General features: G+C 40.9%; 1 protein-coding gene across 4 annotated transcripts in view; it reads left to right on the plus strand.

Annotated features, from left to right (window-relative positions):
* dlgap2b (discs, large (Drosophila) homolog-associated protein 2b) overlaps nt 1–20,711 on the plus strand; it is a 119,370-nt gene that overhangs the window by 6,429 nt on the left and 92,230 nt on the right. Inside the window, exon 1 of one of the 4 annotated variants that reach the window (XM_085248280.1) lies at nt 3,688–4,386. The exons of the other annotated variants lie outside the window; for them this stretch is intronic. The gene's annotated coding sequence lies outside the window, so the exon portion shown is untranslated. Of the gene's footprint in view, nt 1–3,687; nt 4,387–20,711 lie in introns of those variants that run through there. 4 annotated transcript variants of the gene reach the window in all.

The following is a 20,711-nucleotide window of genomic DNA, read 5'->3' on the forward strand; positions in this document are numbered from 1 at the left end:
TTTTGGTTGCATTTATTTACATCATGAAAAATAAAACACCAAGGGCTCCTGACCATGCGTCTGTATGTGACATGCGCTTGAGCCAACTGCATATGCACCAAGGTCCTTAAAAAGAAGAGGCAGGAGGTAAAGACAACCAGCAAACCCTGGATAGTGTGGGGGAGGCGCTGAGAATTTGAAGATGGAGCAAAAAGGAGCTGGTTGTTAATTAGCTAAACTCTGCACGACTCCTTAAGTCGGCAGAGGTCAGGCACAGAGCACCATCCAAGGAAAAAGCACTCCAGGGGTCCTCTGCCTTTCTCTTGGATTTTGTTTTTTTTGGTATTGCAGATGATCAAATGTTGGCTCACATCAGCACAAATTTCAAATACTGTCACTACCCCTTCCTTTGATGCGTTTGAAGCCAAAGGCCAAGATGAAATTATTTATTTTTCACAGTGAGAGAAAGAAGATCATACTGAAGAAATGAGTTTGAGTATATTTATAGATTATAGACAAAGAATAAATTAGATGGCGTGTGAGTACAGTTCCTCTGGCCGTGGTCACGGCTGCTCTCACAGACTGAATAGAAAAGATGGCCTGATCAACACAGAGAGCACCTATTTGGTTGTGATGCTTCAACACTAACAATGCTACAAGTCCACACTGGTCAGTATGTGGCTGCCATACACAACAAATGGTACGTTACAGTAGCTTTAGATGGTGGGAACAAAGATATCTGTTTTGACTTTATTCTCAAAAAGATCAATAATATTTTTCTCAATGTGGCTCTAACACTGCTTCATATAGGATAATACGCTGACTGATTTATTTATTTTTAATTGAATGACCCAGGTGACACTTCCATCAGTGCTGTGCTGGTGTCAGTTTTACCTTGGTCTCTGTTTGCGAACAAGCCCACATTTTGACATAGCATCATGAAGTTTTCATAGTAGGAAAATCATGGCAGAATCTTGGGACTGCATCTCTAAACCACTAGTTATACGCTGTCCCATTGCCTCTGATGGCAGTGGTTCCACCTTTTGGCCCTTGGTACCTTTGACACCTTTGTGGTTTTTGTGTGCGGTGCTAGCATTGGCTATTCTGCACCTGCACCTTTCTTTTTTTTTGGTGGAACTGCAGGAAGCAGGTTATAGATTAGTCAGGTGGACCAACACCTCAATAATAATAAAAAAAGATTTGAACATTAGTTAAGTTGCTGCACAAAATTATTTACCGACCTAATGTCTGTTCTATGAGAGGACTAAATACAGAAGTTTAAATCTTTGTCAGTAGGGTAAAGCAGCAGGCACTGAGTGTCATACTACAGGTTAAGGAACCTTTTGTCTCATTTTAATCACACCTGACGGTCACACATATTGTTTTTAGGAAATGAACAGTCAGCCAGGATGGATTTCTACTCTTTTTTGAACTGTACTGGTCCTTTTTTTTATTATAGACTTCACGCAAAACATGCCCATCTGCTCTAAACAGCTGGTTATGCCAAATGGTGCGAATACTACTCAATGTGAATTTTAAATTGTTGGTTATAAATACAGCATATTAATAAAAAGGAAAGTGTTCTCATAATTCCCACGACACCACTATAAAAGTTCAGCACGTTTGTTGGCGTGTAACGGCCGGTGAGTGATCATTTTGAGGTCGGGTTTGACTGCTTTTACATGGAGTCGTTACCTTTTGTTTTCCTCATTAATACCGCAGGTGCAATTTGCTATAGTAGGTGTTCTCCTAATGTTTCAAATCATAAATGCTCTCATAGGAAAAAACACAAAGAAAAACAGAAAAAAGAATTTATGTATGAAGTTTTATTGCATTTAAAATACTTGAAAAATGATCAGGTATGTGTTAACCATCTTCTCAAATAGTCCTTTTACGTTACAAATGAGCTGACAGCGGAGTTTCAGCACAGCCACACATCAGAGATTATCTGCGAGTTAATCATGTGTAGGATCTTGCTGTGATGTTACAGGCTTTGTCAGCACAAAAGCTTGTGATGAAGGGAGTACAGATTCGAGGACATCTCTGCCTCCGTTTGATGTGTGTAACTTAAAGAACTGTTAAAGGATTTAAAACCTTTTTTGTTTCGTCTTTTTCTTCCTTTATCAGCCACCTGCAGAACTGGCTCTTGATCATGTCTTGGTCATCATTTTTTCAAGGTTGAGGCAGACTGTTAATGACTGTGCGCACCACATCGTTTTAAGGAATGTAAAGCAAGCAAGGGACGCATCGTGGGCAGTGATGCTGTTTATGACTTCTGGTCAGACAAAGAGCTCGTGCTTTAAAAATGAGCATGTTGAACATTTAACGTGTCTCTTTTAGTTCTGTGAGTCAGAACGGGATTAAACCACTAGGTGGGACTGTTTACTTTGATAAAATGCCCGACTACTGCTTTGACATGACTGCTGGTGTATTTCAAAAACCGTCCATTCCCACAATCCAGTGCAGACAGTGAGTGTTTTCTGTGTAAGCATAATCCCATATGCATGAGTAAATTTGTTAGTGCAAATGTGTTACTGTGTCTCTCTTTTATAAGTCATCTACAAGCTGTAATAATCATTTAACTAAAGCAGCAGTTCCTTACAGTTGGGGTGAAATCACCACAGGAAAAAGTGTTTAATGCTTTTAGAAGCAAACTTATGACTTTATCAACCTGATGAATTAAGTTTTATGGCTTTTGCTGGTTTGCAGCATTAACCTCGGGGGTAAAAGCTAAAGGTTTGGGGTGCGTTATAAGGCAGGGAACATTCCTCGTTAGATTTACTTTCATATTGCTCAGTTTGTTTCATCTAAGGGTTCCCTGTAATTGTAGCTAATTTAGGTCTTTGTGTACACACTGATTTGGCAAACACTAATCTGTTTCAATTTGATTTTATGAATAAAACCACAGGTTTCGTAACTTGAGCGTGTTGGAATACTTAACATCTAACATTTCTAAATATACTGTAATAAGCATGTGGCCAGATTCAGCCTTGTTTGAGTTGCTGTCAGTCTGCACACACATGGAAAACTTTTTATCACAGCATTTTTGATTGAGCTCATAATTAGGGTTTTACATCTTTGTGTATTAAGCTTGCCTTTTTTTCTATCTGCACTGCTGCTTACATGTAATTTTTCATATGCACTGTGCGATCATGTTTATCTTGAGCGGCAGTTGGGCCTAAAATCAAGCTCATCCTTCCTCAGTCTGGATTTATTCATCTCTAAGATTGTCTCTCAACCTTTGAAGCTACACTGTGCTGTAGGACAGAGAAAAGGCTGGCGAAGGAGGGAGGACGTGAGGGGAATGTGAGGGCGGCTGAACTTGGAGACGAAGTGCTCTGCTGGTTTTCAGAATGTGCAGCTTCAGTTCGGAACAGAGGTGAAGTCAGGACTTTGAAATGTGTGAGGCTGAGGTAATTTGGTCGGAGCTGGTGTCGCGTTGGCCTGAAGTGAAACCTTTAGTTTTGGCGTGTACCTCTCTGCAGCCTGTTCGCTTCCCTCTAACTTTCTCAATGGAGGGGATGCCAACTGAACACCTGCACATGGCATGAGAAACGTGTCTGATCTTCATGACGTATGCAGGGCCCCGGCAAGACCAGGAAATGACTCCCTCCTTTTTGGTCGGAAGAGTGATGTCATCGCAGGGAGAGCGTGAGGTTGGCTGCGGCTTTATTGAGCTTGGCATTTTATTACCAAGAGTACCAGACGTGTGACCACATGCACCAGTCCATGCGAGGACACAGACCTGGGAAGCTGAGAGCTTGATATCATGGCATTTGTGAACCGATATAAAGCCCTTTCAGAGGGAAAAGGAGAGTGAAGCAAAACCATAAAACAGAGAAACGCAGACAGATACCCAGAGGGGAAGAGGGACAGCATGAGTGTGAATGCTGATGGGGATAGCAACGCGTGGAGCAACAGAGCTGCAGAATCCTGAATCCAGCAGATGGAGACTCCGTGTCCTTGTTTTGTGGTGATCTGTGGAAGCAACATGCAGCTCGCGCCTCTGCCTCGCACTGCTGCAGTGGAGGAGTAAATGCGGAGCCCAGCACTGCTCCAGGTGATCCACAGCAGCCCAGCCCGGCAGACTGCTCCCTCCTCAGCCTTCCCTCTCCTCCTCCTTTTCCTCCTTCTCCTTTTCCACCTCCTCATCCTCTTCCTCCTCCACCACCTCCTCTTTTTCCTCCTCCTCCTCCTCTTCTTCCTCCTATGTCACTGCTCCATTCCTCTGAGGGCTTTGGAAAGAGATAAGAAAGGATCAGAAAAGCAGAGGAGAAATCCTGCTGTCCCCCCCTCCGTTCTCAGATGTGACACACCTCTGCCCGACTGTCCGCCGCTTCCCTGTCATCGTGTGAAGACGCGCCGCATATGTGCTCAAATGTCTCCGGAACATAGACTCACTACTAGGTAAGAAGACTGAGACTCATCCAGAGAAATGTTTCTTGCCCAATGTTTTCCTTTTGGTTTTTTTTGTTTTGCTTTTTCTCGAGACGTTTTCTGTGGAACTGTTCCAGCCCCGAGTGAGAGTGTGAATTTAACAGGTAGATGAGAAGTTATCACATCAGATCGGACAGAAAAGAAATCAAACGAGGCTCTCAAAGACAAATACATTTGTCTTCAGGTTTTAGGAAAAGCACCTCTTCCCCTCAGCAGTCACAGGGATCCATGCAGGTGTGTGTGCATTCATATATGTGTGTGTGTGTGTGTGTGTGTGTGTGACAGAATCCAACAGGGTGGCAGGGATTGCTCTTCAACCAGAGCCTTCTCGATGGGTAACAGGGGGATTATCATCTTTACAGTGTGGCCAAAAAGCTTTCTATCGATCTCCTTATGGCCACAAATGTCAGTAGAATCTGTGGCTTCAGCATAACTGACAGACTGTCTTTTTCAGTGGTACCAATAGTTGATCATTATGTAATCATTTTTATGGATACAGTTTGGCGATAGAGAGGGAAAAAAATCTCGTCATTTTCTGCATGTCTTAATCCCCCGTTTTTCATGGATGGGGATGAATTTCAGATGAAGAAAGCACTGAAAGGGGGAATTAGGGTACTGACAGGAGGGTGGAAGAGGACAGGAGGGGGGTGGAGGAGAATTTACTCCATCACTCTTTGATTTGGAAAAACTGCTGGCCAACAGCTGAATGGTGCAAGTCTTCAGTCTCTCAGTAACATGCTAGGTCTTACTCTGCAAAGCCCGAACCTGGAAGTGACCAAACAAGGCTTCATCGCATTCACCTTTCAAACACAGTGTCTTTGTAATATCATAATAAGAGATGGAGACCAGGTGATTCTGCAGCAATGTGTCCAAAACCTGCATTCTGCTGTGAGACAGAGCATCAGGACTCTGTGTGTGCGTGTCTGTGTGTTTGCGAGCTAAAACCTCTCACAGTGTCCTGCAGAAAACCTGTTTTGGATAAAAATACATGTGCATTTATTGCTAATTTATTTTTGGATGCAGAATCAAATCTTTCATCGCTGCATTTGGCACCATGAAACATCCTGTGCGGACATCTGTAGTTACACACATGTGCACAATCTGTACATATTATGTGCTCTCTCGCAATAAGCTCTCATTTCTCACACACTGTACACAGAGATAAACCTGTCGGCGCACTCCGACAGCTGTGCAGGATGAATCAGGTTGCTTTCTGGTGTAGCGAGGTGTCTGGCTGGCCGTTTGTCATGCGTGGCATTGGGAGGATCCCAAAGGAGCAGAGTCTGAGCTTCTCTCAGCTCCCAAGCGGCTTTTCCCCCTCCTTTTGATTCTCCAGGAGATACACTAGCATCCTGAAATGCTTCATTTAGCCATAATAAGAGTGTCAAGCTCCACCAGCAGCCCCCAGAGGCTATAATGTAAATTACACGTGAATATGAAAGTCTTGGACAGTCTCTGCCAGTTACTTCTTGATGGTAGAAGGAGTACTTTGACATTTTGGTTAATGGTTTTTTGGCTCTTGGTTATGAGTAAGTAGAAGATTGATCACTATAATGTCTTAACAGCAAATGTACAGATGAAGCTCACAGTCTATTGGCTTAGCTGAGCATAAGGACTGGAACCAACACATAAAAACTGACTGTTCCCTGGGCTGGACATGTAATAGTTATACCGGCCTCCTGCCAATTTGTCTCAGCCTTTCCCAACATCAGAAAATTTTCAGTTCCGTACATTAGCGGGCTTCACAGATGCTGTTAGGTTTACTTTGTTACTGCTGGACAGAGCCACACTAGAAGTTTTCCCATTTACTGCCTTTGCACTAAGCTAAAGTAACTAACTTCTCACTGTGGCGTTGGCATTTTAGATTGACCCTAGTGACATGAAAGTGAAAAAGTACTTTACCACAAAGTATAAAACTCAGGGTTTAGCACTCTGAGAGCATGGATGTGCTCACGAAATTTCTAATCCTGCTTGATAATGATACTGTTATGCAAGACTGAATTACAGATTCAGGTCAGGCGGTCAAAACATTAAAATTAATCCTATGTAGACCTCTTTTACAACTTTAGTCAGATTTCAAGGAAATTAAACTATTAAATGTGGAGATTCTTGAGTTTCATGTAGAATTTTGACTTTTGACCCAACAGCGTTGTTAAATCAGTTCTCATGTGATTACAAAAATGATTCGGAGTCTTTTTTGAAGACCAAAAATTTCCACGAATTTTGACATCGGGGGTTTTTGAGTTAGGAAACAAACACCTGGATGGGAAGACTGATTTTTCAATCATTTCAACCATAATCGGTTTAACAGTGCTCTTGACTGCTGACACCGGATGGTAATTCATATTTGGAGTGTTGAAACATCCTCTGAAGTCTCGTTTTTTTTTTTGTATTGCAAAGGCTTTTTGTAGCCTGGAAAGATTTTTTTTTTCTAAATTCTTGATTTAGGAGTTTTCTCCTACTCTTCTCTGCCGAGCACTTTCAGTTCTGAGCTATTTTAGGCTGTCTTGCAGGCACAATATGTTTAAGATTTACCCACACAGTTTTAATGGTGTTCAGATCAGGGGAACTGTGAGGGCTTTTCCAAAAGCTTCAGTTTGCTCTGCTCCATGATGGATTTTAGACGGACATTTTCACGTCTCTTTCTCTTTCAGCCACGGTTTCTTGGCCGACTGCACGACATTTGGATCCAGAATTTGTCAATATTTATTCTTCTTCTATACATGTAATGTTTCCAGTTCACCTGGTTTCCACACGTGTTACAGCTGACATGATATTCTTTTACTTCAAAGAATTCTGAATTCAAAATTAGTTTTGACTTGTTTTAAATGGGACCATCCAGAGCTTGCTTTGTGCAGAAGAAGACAATGGGGAGCAAAGGTTTCATGTAGGCCAGGGATGTCGAGTTCTATTTCAGTAAAGGTCAAATTTGGGAAAGGGGGATTTCCCAATGTCAGATGGTGTCAGATGTGGTGAGTTTAAGGGCCAGATATACAGCCAAGTGAAAAGGGAATTTTTTCTTAGCACTCTGTGTAGTTCTGTGAAAAACTAACTACATTCCGTAGCTTGTAGAATCACTTTTAGGAGCAATAATGTAAAGTAATTGTTTTCTCTACGATTTTATCAGTCTCTCACATCGAATTTAGGCCCACTCTTCTATACAGCATTACCTCAGTTCATTGAGGTTTGGGGGCATTTGTCTGGACTTTGTCTGCACCATTGCAGCACCTTCATTCTTTACTTTTTCAACCATTCTGCTGGAGATCTGCTGCTGTGCTTGGGATTGCTGTCCCGTTGCATGACCCAGTTCCAAACAAGTTTTAGCTGGCAGACGGACAGGGGTCACGTTTTGCTCTAGAATACTTCGGTACAGAGAGGAATTCATGGTTGACTCAAAAACAAGTTGCTCAGGTCCAGCAGCTGCAAAACAAGCCGAAATGATCACCTCCTCAGCACCTTTTCTCTTGACAGTTGCAATGAGGTATTTGTGCTGATGTGCTGGACTTGATTTTCTCCAAACTAAGCATTGTGCACTATTGCCAGACAGCTCATGTTTGGTCTTGTCTGTCCAAAGGACATTGTTCCAGAAGTCTTGGAATTTTATATAACTTTGCAAACTTAAATCTAACTGTCATGTTCTTTTTAGAAAGAGCATGTTAGCATTCTTACATTCATTTTGGTCCACATAAATAATTCAACAAGTCACCTAGCCATCATAAGGCCTAGACAAAAAACGAACTACAGTCATAGTTTTACTGGTAGGCTGAATGTCGACTATTGGCAGTATGAGGAAATTTAAAATGCATGATAAAGCATAAATACATAAAGGCAAAGTGATAAATCTTTCATCTTGTTCTTGCATTAATTTTTGAAAGTGTCACTGAATGTGTTTTACAGTCCTGAACATGACAAGTCAGTGTTTGTGTGAGGCAAAAAGTAAAAAAGCTTTGATCGTGTAATTTAGTACACAGTCTAGCCTTCTGGTGTAAAATCTGATCAACAAAATCTATGAACAAAAAAAAGCTGTTATTTGTTTTTGGGGGGTTTTGGAACCTGTCCTCTGATTTGCCAACGTGACTTTTCATCTTCATCACTTTAAGGGTTGGCTCATACGTCTTTTTTTTTTTTTTTTAATAATGTAGCTGCATGCTGCTTATCAGTTCAGCGATTTTCAGTCTCTGTCTCTGCTGCTGTGTGGCTTCAAAATGATGATGCAAAGTATGTGAAATTGCTTCACGGTAAATGGATGCATTGGCCTTTCTTGCCTCTTCTTATACTCAATGAAGAAGTAGTAAGTTTAACACCTCTAGTTGATACTGCCTTCAGGATCAACATACTTCTTTTTCTGCCAAGTTTAGGTTCAGATACACATAACTGTTTAGTTTGGTGTATGCACAGGTTGTGTGGCTCTATATGAATTTGTCGAGGACTGAATTTAGCTCTGACCCTTGAGTTAGACACATAATGGTAGTTTGGACAGTGCAAATGACATGTTTTTATTGCCTTTCTCTGTTTTATATCAATCATTCCTTAGTAAATTCAAAAGAAGAGCCCATGGTTGCTGAGTCAGATGATTTATCAGCTCTCAGTCATCATCAGGTGACAATTATTCTGCTTCCAATTAAAAATCAATTAAGACTTAATGAGCTAATAAGTCCACTTTTTCTCCAACTTTTGCAGCTATCACAATAAAGTTTTATTTTTCTGTTTGTGTAACAAAGTTTAACAAACAAAAACTGCACGTCAAAAATTCATTTTTAAAGTGTGTTTGGGTGCTGCGATTGCTCTTCAGTAAATTTCCCAAGTTGTGCCAAAAATATTGCGCACAACTGAATGGCTAATTTGTTTATCTACCCTCTTAGCTAGACGCACAGATCATGTTTTGTTTTTGGATTAAGCCGCAGTACATCTGGCAGTTGATGGTATCTTTTCTCTTGGTTTTGCTGCGGAGGTTTGGAGGTCAGAATGGAAAGATTAACCACCCATTAACTGACAAGCTGATTCATTGCTGGGTGCAGAGCAGGACGGCAACAAAAACACCGGCAAATTCTGTTAGATTTAAAGTGACAAGCTGCACATTCATTTTAAATTGATCTTTTATGTCTTCTTATCGGTGCTGCTGATCAGTCATTTCTGTGGCGCATCTGCATCGGCTGCATGATCGAGACATGACACGAGAGTCAAACTGGGATAGCTTAGATGACGCCACTTGAATTATTTTAACCTGCACAGCTTGATGTTTCTCTTGGTGACACAATTTACTTTGTTCATGGTGGTAAATCGAGTGTGTATTTAGACCCCATAGAGGCAATGTGAGTGGGTGAAGCACCACAGCCAAACAAATAAGCATATAAAAAACGCTGACAAGCCCTGCCACAACCTGTCCAGGTCCAGTTACAGATTGCCCTATGACAGCTGGGATAGGCTCCAGCCCCCCCGCTTCACTGAATTGGATAAGTGGGAGAAAATGGCAACAACAATATCATAGTTCCCTGAGTGGTTATCCCATTGTCCCCATTTCGAAACGCCTTTAAACTTGCACTGCAGTTTGCTTCGTAAGCATTTCCAGGCACTGACTTTAAGCAACGAGAGTAATTGCTGTTCTCAAGCCATGTGTTGTTAAACCTGCATCTGCCCATTTCTCTATATTAATGAGAGTGCTAGCTAGCAAGTCCCATTTTCTTCATCATCATCTTCAGGCTCTCCACCAGTGTACTGCAAACATGGCAGCTTGCCAGGGCTGAGCCTTGAGATTTCTTTTAATATTTTTAAGATGTTAACTGTTAAGTTAGTTAATGCATCCTAGCTGCTCTTTACCTCTTATAAAAACACAAACAATTGACAGCATTAATAATCGAAGCAAAAACAGCACCACTGTGCTGGAAAGTATTTAATATCCATCCACACAATAAATACATGTAACCCTCCTCCCACCCGCTAATATTTGGATACCAAATTAGCTTGATTACTTGGAGAATAAAGAGTATCTTCAACACGTTTGTAACCATAGCTGTCCAAAACTACAAGTTCCCCTTGACTTTTGCTTAGTTTTAGCAACGGAAATTGTTCATTTCTTCTTTTACTTTCTGTAGCAGTAAGAAGTGATTGTGCTGTTGACAACCACCTCAGGGAATAACACTTCCCCAGATTCACCAATTAACTTACTTCTTGATGACTCAGGATCAGGGTTCTTTTAGCAGCTTACCTATTTTAGAGCTTAGGCTGTTACAACACATCGTTCCTTTGTCTTGTGTCTTGTAGCACCTTGGTATTTTCTTCCAAATCATGTCTTCAGTGTAGTTGTAAAGTCCATCGTAACTAGACTGTTATCAAGATCTCTTTAACTGTCTGAGCAGCTGATATCAAGAGGAAACAGATGAAATGCAAAGAGGAAATAACTGTAAACCCAGGGTTTAAAATGATTGAATCCATGTGATTATCCACCCATATGAACATGCATTGCACATTTGTTAATAATAATACTCAATATGTGTGATTTAAAATGATATTGCCATGCAACATATATTTAAATTCATTGTGTTTAACTCATTAATCAATATGTGTTCTGTAATGTGACAGCATATTCAGAATGTTTATTATCAGAAAATAATAGACGATAGCAGAACTGTTTTAAGTGAGTAGAGTTCAGCAGCACACAATGGGAAGGCTAGAAGGAGTTGGAGATGGAGGAAGCAGTAAAAATGTATGGTCATATGTAGTTTCATCCAACTTCGAGCCCCAAACTCAAACAAAGAAAAGTAAAATGTCTTTGAGAAGGTGAAGCTGTCTTTTTTTAGCAGTCTTGCTCCAAAATTGACTTTTTCTCACCATCTTTTGTTTTATCTGTTGAACTCATGTCTGTCTTTACTCTTTTGCTGCTGTGGTGACCAACGACTGCCCTCGGGCATGATTAAAGTTTAATGTCAACTCTTTTTATCTTAACAGTTTCTGGGTACCGTGATGTGCAGTGCTGCAGTTAAACGAGGAGAGCCCAGGATGGAAATAACTAGAATCCAAGATCCCAGTTTTAATCCCTTCAAGTGGTGCCTGGTACAATACCATGTTAGGTAGCAAGTGAAGCTGCGTGGGCGTGTGAGTGAGTGGAAGAGTGAATATAGAGAGCGTTCAGAGGAGTGAGCTCGATATTAGCGGCAGAGATTGATACCATTGTTCTGAGAACGTGGAAATATGTAATTTCTTGGCCAGTTTTGACACAAAAATCAGGCATTTTCACGTCATAATAGGTCCCAATGCTTAGTATGCTGTCGTTTCATAAGCCCTGTGGCAAAAGATTGAATTTCCCTTTGCAGTTTTTGCCTAAATCTTGGTTTGCTCTTATTGAAGGCCTTCTCTGACCTAAAGTGAGAGCCAGTTTGACCCACTCTCAAGTTTTTTTTTTCTGTGTATTTTGGAGGCAGTAAATCATTAGAAATTCATTGTGTTTATGCGAATCGAGTCTCTCGTTTCTCGGTATTTTTAATGAGTGAGTCATCAATGCTTTTTGGATCTGGCTAAAAAATAATTTCCTTCCCTTTTCCATTTCAGCTGTCAGTGGCTGCACCAAATGCAGAAAGTAAAACGGTAAATATGAGCTGGTTGGAGGAGAAAATAAAATCAATTGGAAGCAATAATGACGGTAAACTAGAGTGAAAATCACACATTATGTATCGATCAGCTTGAGGAGAAAATCTTTTGTTGAAGTCGAGTAAGAAATCCTCACATTTAGCAGGAGGAAACCCCTTCATTCAGGTGTGTGTTTTATTTAAAAGATGTTGCAATTAACAATTGAGTCATCCACCTGGTGTGTGTTGTGTGGTTTGGCTTCCATAATGAGGACTGGATTCATCTTCAGTCTCTGACAGTACGCCGAGCGGGATATGCTGCTCTCCAGCCTGTTTCCATGGAGATATTCGGGAGCTGTAGCTTCCCCCTCTTTTGCTGTACATTCCTCCAAACGGTGCTGCTTTATAAGAGGGATCTGGGCCAGTGTGTGTGTGTGTGGGATTTAACAGTGTGTTAACAGGCACACAGACACGTATGGTGCCATTGATGGATATACTTACGCTATTGTGGTAGTATTGAGTGTGTGTGTTTGTGTGTGTGTTGGTACCTCCAACAGTGTCATTGTACAGTGTGTCTGCAGGAGTTGTACTCTCTCTCCTGGTGTGTCATGCTAGTAGTAGCTGCTGTAGCGAATGTTCAAGTGTGTGTGTGTATGTCATAGTGAGTTATGGAGGCTGAATTATTCGACTTGCGTATGTGTGTGCGTGTGTGTGTGTGTGAGAGAGAGAGTGACACTGTAGTGACTCAGACTGGTAGAAAGGGTGAGAGAGAAGAGTTGGATCAGTGGAGCGAGAGGGCAGAAGAGGTTAGCGAGAGAGAGAGAGAGACGGAGAAACAGAAGGTGAAAAGCTTTGCTGATCTAATGAATGCAGAAAATAATATATAGCCTCATTGACATAATCGTGCTGCAGTGTCTCGTTACTGTATGTGTAGGGCTGTAGGGCTGTTAAAGCCAGAAAAAACAAGGTGACAAAGGTGACAAGCGATTCCTGGCCAGACAAAGAGGCCACCACAGGGACAGAGCGTGTCGAAAATAGCTGCGAAAAGGATCTTTGTGTTTTGGCAGAATGATGCAGTGCAGACCTGAACAGAGAGTCCCTGCCGTATGGAGGCCAGGGCATTCCCTGTAACAACAGGATTTTTAATCCCGAAGCTCTGCCCTGTCAATGCTCTGCATGTGTCTCTTGGAGTAGTACGATCCACTCACTGATTCTTCGACCGTATCTGATAGTTTTTGCACGTTACCAATTAGTTTTGTGAGAAGAGCACTTACATAATCTGGCTTGGTTCTGTGTTAACTTGATTTTTTTTTTTTTATTAACAAGCTTGATCAGTTTCCTTGTGAAGCACTTGGTTGCAGCAGAACAATTAATTTCTTGTTTAACTGTTAGGTCTACACAGAGGAGGAAATAATTATTTGACCCCCTGCTGAATTTGTAAGTTTGCTCACTTATTGATATTCTGTCTCTCCATATTAAATTTTAACCCTAACAGTAAGATCACATCATTATTTGCCCCATCCCATAAGGTGCAATCAAAAAGGTTAGAAACAGACCAGGGACACACATTATTTGTATGGGACCTGTTGCGTGTTTCTTTTTTTTCTTGTCAAACAAACACATCATGGTCACTTTATTAGTTACTTACTAATACCAGGTTGGACCCCTTACATCGTAATTCTTCGTGGCGTGGATTTAACAAGGTGCTGTAAATGTTCCTCTTAGATTCTGGTTCACATTGAAATGCTGGAATCTCACAGTTCCCACAGATTTGTTTGCTGCACATCCAAGAAGTGAGTCTCCTGATCAACCACATGCCAAAGGTGCTCTACTGGATTGAGATCCGATGACTGGGCAAGCCATTTAAGTACAGTGAACTCACCACTATGTTCAAGAAAGCAGCTTGAGATGATAAGCACTGTGACATGGTGCATTATCTTGGTGACAATGTTGTGGTCATAAAGTGCTGGACAATACTCAGGTAGGTTGGTACTAAAGGGCCCAAGGTTTGAATCATTGATGTAAGGCAGCATGGAACTGTTCTCATCCTACTATCCAAATGTTGCATTGAGACTCATCAGACCAGACAACATTTTTCTTCTTTTTATCAGTTTTTTTTTTTCTTTGATCTTCTGTTGTCCAGTTTTGGTGAGCCTGTGCAAATTGCAGCCTGCTTCCTCTTCTTAGCTGGCAGGATTAGTACTCGGTGTGGTCTTATGGTGCTGTAGCCCATCTGCTTCAAAATTTGATGTAATCTCCCAATCAGAGATGCTCTTCTGCATACTTTGGTTATAATAAGGGATTATTGGAGTTATTGCTCCATTCTTATCACCTTGAGACACTTGGAAATTCTCTGATTTCTGGTATTAGCGAGGCTCAGATAACTGCCACTCAGTAGATAGTTTCCCTTTTCTGGACCATTCTCCGTAAATCCTATAGATGGTTGTGTATAAAAAAAAATGGATACATGAAGCAAATGTCCTCAATTTAATTTTTTTCTCTTATCAAAACGAAGCAGAATCAAATTGATTGACCTGTGTAATTTTAAACAATCTGCTTTCATGCATGAAACGGATCTGTGTGTTCCCCCTTGTATACACTCGCAGTCCCTGTGCATAGCATAATAGGATATGATGTGTGCAGGGATTGCCTGTAGAGTAGCCGGGTGGTAGCAGTGATCTTAGTCTATTACACTCAGGGGAACTCTTATAGGATCAGTTCGAGTCGGGCAAGAGAAAAGCTCTATGCGTGCGCGGACACTGCTGCTCACTGTGGCTCGATCCTTGCCTGCCATGCGTTAATGGCCAGAGTGCTCTGACTCACGCTGGGCAGCGGAGCCTGCCAGGTGGTACTTGTCCACGCAGGGAATTTAGAGTGCTAATACTAATGTGCTAAGCCAGCGTCCGGTCAGGCCAAGGGGGAATCTGAGTGCCACAGATGATATAAAACACCGATAGGGCATGGCTAGGTGCACCGTTGAGATGGTTTACTCAGCTGGAAGCTCACATGCTTCCTGTCATGCTCGCTTTCTGCATCCTGTTCAGGAACATGTGAGCATATCTACAGGGACTCATTCACAGAACCACTCCACCTGCGTTCAGCTGTAACACCTGTGAAATGCATCTGCTTGTATAGAAAACAAAACGTTCGCCTTCATCCAAATGACTCTACTTTGCTGCCCAAACTTTATTTCTTCACTGATGAAGGGAAGTGTTTTCCTTGTGGACAGAAAGAAGAGATCCACATTTTTCTTTCCTTTGAGCCTTACACACAAACACTTCTTCTTTTATTAAAATTGATTTCGAACGAAAAACATTCTTTTAGCTTTCAAATCCCTGAACAGTCACTAATCAGAGGGTTCTGCTCACTTGGAAAGAGTCTATGTAAGACGTATTTTGCTTGACTCTTGCGGGCTGCTGGCATGCAGCACCCACAGCTTGGCCTGATCAGCAGACCCTTGGCTCATCAGCACAACTTAAGCGTGGAAGTGGATTATTAATGGCGTTGAATATTCCACTTATAAGGGATCCATCAAGTGTCTTAAACATAATCTTTGAGTCCATTTAATCCTAGATACTTATTATTAAGATACAAATCTTTTGGTAGATCGTTTTGGGAGAAAAACATTTGAGCATGTTTGTGTGTCAGACTGCTTCATCTGCTCTTTAAAAGTCATTAATCAACAACAACAAAACATAAGCAGCAAACGTTTCCCATATGTGTGGGGGCATATGAAATAAACCCAATAATTTAGTTTAAAGCCTTTTAGCAGCATCAGCATTTGCTAATCATTTTAATTGCATGGGATTAGGAGATCTGTTTGTCACTGCAGAAAAGCAAAACAAAACACAAGAGACTTAAAGATTGTGGCCTGCGCTCTGATCTGTGGTGGCACACAAAGGTGAGAACACTGACAGCAAAGTCTAGCACCCCGCTGGTGGTGACAGTTTAATTTGAAACTAATTATGGAAAATTCTGGAGCTTGTCTTATTTTCTTTTTTTTTTTCCCTTCCACATCAGCCCCGCTCAGGGAGTGAAAGTGTTGACATATGCCGTTCAAGGGTTTGGATCAGAAAGAAGACGAGTCTTAGTTCAGACATCTCTAAGCAGATTTTTAAAATATCGTTATAGACGCTGTAGAGATTGTCAGCGAGATCAGTGACGGCAAGGCTTCACTGTAGCACTGCAAAAAAAAAAAGTTCTAAACACCAATCAAAGTGTCACTGGCGCTTTAATGTTTCAAAAGAGCCACAGATCTCTTTTGTTAAGTAAAAAAAGAGAGTTGAGATACCACCAGAGGGCAACTCCACCTCTGTCTTTGTGAAAGTCGAGCAAAAATTCTCACATATTCCTAAAGAAAGGGTATAGATTTAGTCACAGAGGAGATTTGGCTGCCTACAGGGATTTTAAATTGACCACTTTGGAAATTAGTAGTGATGTGACGTTCTGTATCGAGGCTTCGAAGCGTGTGTCGAGTAATGGAGGGGGCGTTTCCGCGAAGCGCGTATCGAGGCTTGCTTCATTTATGGGAGGAGCTGAAAATGATGACGTCCGAAGCCTCGCTGCCCGGCTGTACCACGCGACTGGTTCAGGAAGCGGTTCGAACTTTGCCGCAAATAATCATTTTCCATACTGCCAGCATAAATATACACAGTATACTGCCATCACTACAATATAGATGTTTTACACACTCCTTTTGTTGTTGACATTTACAGGCTGTGTGCAAAATGCCACACTCTTCAAATTCATGCCAACTAATATTTTTACGTCCAGTAGGTGTCCTACTAGAGCAAATGAAGCTTCAAGAAGCTTCGCGTTGGGGTGAACCAATTGGATGAAAAGCTTCAGTGCTTCATGAGGCTTCATCTGCCCATCACTAGAAATTAGGTGTGTGTGCTGAGAAGAGGGAGAGACGAGTGCACCTCTGCTCTTCATATCAATATTCTTTCAGCCCATTAAAAATAAAAATAAAAGCTCTCTGTTGTTCCGAATAAACAGAGAGTTTCTAAACTGGGATATAAAAGATGAATGTAGTCACTGTGGTGTTACCCACTGCTTAGTGCTGTTAAGTTATGAAGCCACAAGCGGAGTGCGATCGCCAACATCATTGCGGCGATGAAACCGGATGTGACGGGTGAATTAGAAACCGAAGGAGAGGACGCAGTTATGTGGCAGTGACTGGTCATTAAAAGGCAGGCATGGCTTACAGTACAGTACTGTGCAAAAGTCTTGCTATTAGTTTGAAACTTGGTATATCTTGGTACGGTGTGCAGTGCGTCCCCAAAAACTGTGTCACGGTCTGCGATGCAGACTGTGTGGAGGTGAGCATAAACCAGACGCGTGGAACAGAACTCGGTTTAAACAGATAGCGAGCCATTTTAAATGTCTAGTAGAAAAATACAAATCAAACAGGAGAAGGCCAACTAAGGAAAAGCAAACAAAACCTTGAACTGGATAAGTTAAACATGAAAACACAGTGAACATGAACCCTGGATTTGAGATGCATGGATTCCTGGAACATAAAACATGAAAAACAGAAGACCTGACAATGAACAAAGGGAGGCACAGGACTTAAATACACAGAAGGGTAACGAGGGAAGTGGAAACACATGGTGAACACAGCTGACACAACTGGACTTGACACAACAGGGTAGGCAAAACTTAGCAGACTGAACATGGAACATGAGACTGTCAAAATAAAACAGGAAACATAGCGAGACGTAGACTCTGACAACTTGGGAGAGGGAGACAAAGACATGACTAAGACACGCAAGGGACGACACTGGGGACACAACATAGACAACATAGTAGGGAAACAAGGACAGGGCAGGAGCCTAAACTGACAAGCACTAAACAGGGAAACAGAGAACTCAAAACATAGAACCAGCTGAATCCTAAACGATATAATTATATAAGTTAGAACATAATACAAAAAAAGGTACAACACCTCAAAATGCTGGGTCAAAATGATCCAGAACCATGACAATCAGTCATGGATCGGACTCCCCAGAGCCCACTCAACATTATTAAATCACTGCAGGATTCTGATCCTGCACTAATCCAGTACTTATGCCTGACTATTCTTTGTTAAGCCACTTAACACTGACCTGTGAATCATTTAAGCATGAAAAAGGTATCTAACTTAATGGTTAGCTGAGTTAAGTACGTGTCCATACACAACAGAGAACTTGGAAAAACATAGCAAAAAAACAATTTTAAGTTGAATCTTTGTTCTTGCTGCATGTCACAAAAACAAAATCAACTGTTCCTATTTCTTCAGTTGAAACTATTAAAAATGCCAAAGATAACAGTTTGATGTGCATAAAACAGTATTGCACCAACAAGGTGATTCTCAAAGATCTATTAGCCAAAAGCTTGTTATATCTCAGCATGGCATGCAGTTTGTCTTTAAAGAAGGCAAAAGAAAACGTGTCAGGCCTAAAAAACTATCTACAACCAATGAACTGGAAGTCAGGGACTTAAGAAATAGGAGAAAAATCCAGCAAAGACCTGATATAGGTTCTTTGGTTGATTCATCTACTGTTACAACTACTGTTAGTGGCTGTCGAGAAGCCATTCTTAAGGAAGGGAATATACAGTGCAGCATTATAAGCAATGGACCGGCCTCCTTAGAGCCCAGAGCTAAACATTATTTAGGGAGTGTGGAACAAAAGGTAGCCAACATTCAAAGAAAAGCTTTGCAATATCCTTGAAGAATCCTGGAGAACTATTCTTGAATAACAATCACAGAAATGATTATAAAGCTTGATTAAGAGAATTCAGGAATCATGGTGGTCATACCAAATATTGACTTTCATGCCGGTTATAGTTGTAAAACCTCAGTTTTTGCATACTTTTTGTATAATGCATGCTTGAATATGTTACAATAGGTTGCTGCATCTGTTTCCTATTTTCCTATTAAAATGTAAATAACTAAGGGGTGCTCAAGACTTTTCTAAATACTGTATATTCTACTTTAGCCTCCCTTTTGATTCCAAAGTGGGAATAATTTACTAAATGAACAGTGTTATAGTTTACTAAGTGAACCAACAAGCACAGTCATTTTCTCATAGGGTTGTACATTTTGGAACCACTGCAGCTGCCACCTACTGGCTATAAGACGTAATGCAGATCCAAGATCTTTTGCATTCACTTCACTAGTTAGACCTGGAAGCTATATCCATCTTTGAAAGCATTCAGTTTATTACCTCTGCCAACTAGGTAATTTTTTTTTTCAATCTCATTAGTTTTTCATCTCCAAAATTACAGAGCTCTTAAACACACAGTGGAGCCACGGACAAAGACGAGATCAACCATGCACTTAATTTATTGGCGGTTAATAGCAGATCAAGCAGGCTTTTTGCCCAATATTCAAATAAAATTACATTACAGTGTCACAGAAATCCATGGCTTTTTAAAAACTTTTTGTTTCTGAAAGATATTCCAATTGATGTTTGAAACGAGGTTTAGGAATTGTGTGAAAATTGTGATTTTTAAAAAAGTGTTATTGTATACACTGTAAAAGCAGGTTTTCTGAAATATATCAGCGAAGAACATGTTGGATCTCTGTATACAGGATCATCATACAGTGAGACCAGAAGCACTGAAGCACACTGAAACAAAGTTTTTATCTTTTGTTTTGTAAACTTCTTCATTAAAAAAATCTCCATAATTTAGTACAAGAACATTTTGTGTTGAGCCTAAAAATACGTTTTTGAATGTTTCCCCATTGTATCCTATCATTGTAGCCTTTTTATAATGCTGACAGGTAGTGCCACAGTAACATTAGACGTTTAAATGTTTCTCTTTCTTTTTATTTTGATAGGTATTGTTAAATGATGCAGGTACATGTAAGCAAACCAGCATGACATCAGGAGGTTCGTTCAGTCTCTGAGGGCTTTCCGCTAATGAGCTTCTCTCCAAGAAGCACAAAAACTGTCCAGTATGTTGAGCGCATATTCAGCCAGACACTGGTTCTATCTATTGTTTTTTGTGGCTCAGTTCCTGTGCCAGTATTCATTTGTTTAAAAAAAATAAAGAAAAGAAATGAAAATGCATGAGCAGGTGAACATAATAAAGTCTGAATCCATCATGTGAGCTGCTGCTGAAAACAAAGCCAACAGTGCTGTGGAATTGCTTTGGATGCTTTCACTCCACATCACATTACAGATAAGTTTTTCTTTTCTTTTTAAAAGCATCAAAACAAATAAAAAATAATTTAAATGAATATCAAAGTTCCCTCAAGGCTTCTGATTTGACATTCACTCAGCCCATTGTGATGGGTTTTGTTCAGGCACAGCAGCAGCGCTAAAACCCAAGGCCCTCAGAAAATCAGGACAAAAGCTTGCCATTATGATTGCAGATGGGCATAATAAGAAATACTGTAGTGTGGAAATGCCCAGTTTGTGCTTGTGTAATCTCCCACAGCAGCTTCTTTATTAAAATATTCTGTCACTGCAGTCTGTGCTCAGTGTCCTAAGAAGAAACAGCTTCTGTTGAATGTCAGACAGCTTTGACAAATTGCACTTGAGTGTGAGACCCACACTGATACTGGTGTGAGGCAAAAACACGGCCCATGGAAGCCTCTCAGCGGGGACGTCAAAGTGGACGCAAATATAGAACAAAGCGAAAGGAAGTAAAAGGGGTCAAGCTGCTTGAATGTTTTGAAAAAATGTCAAAGGAACACGAAGAATTATGTCCAATGCAGTTGGAATTACATGAAAGTTAAAAGCC

Source organism: Mchenga conophoros, linkage group LG15 (genome assembly GCF_057382185.1).
Source record: "Mchenga conophoros isolate Kocher_MC1m ecotype Shallow Benthic linkage group LG15, M_conophoros_male_GT1.1, whole genome shotgun sequence".
Classification (NCBI taxonomy): Eukaryota; Metazoa; Chordata; class Actinopteri; order Cichliformes; family Cichlidae; genus Mchenga; species Mchenga conophoros.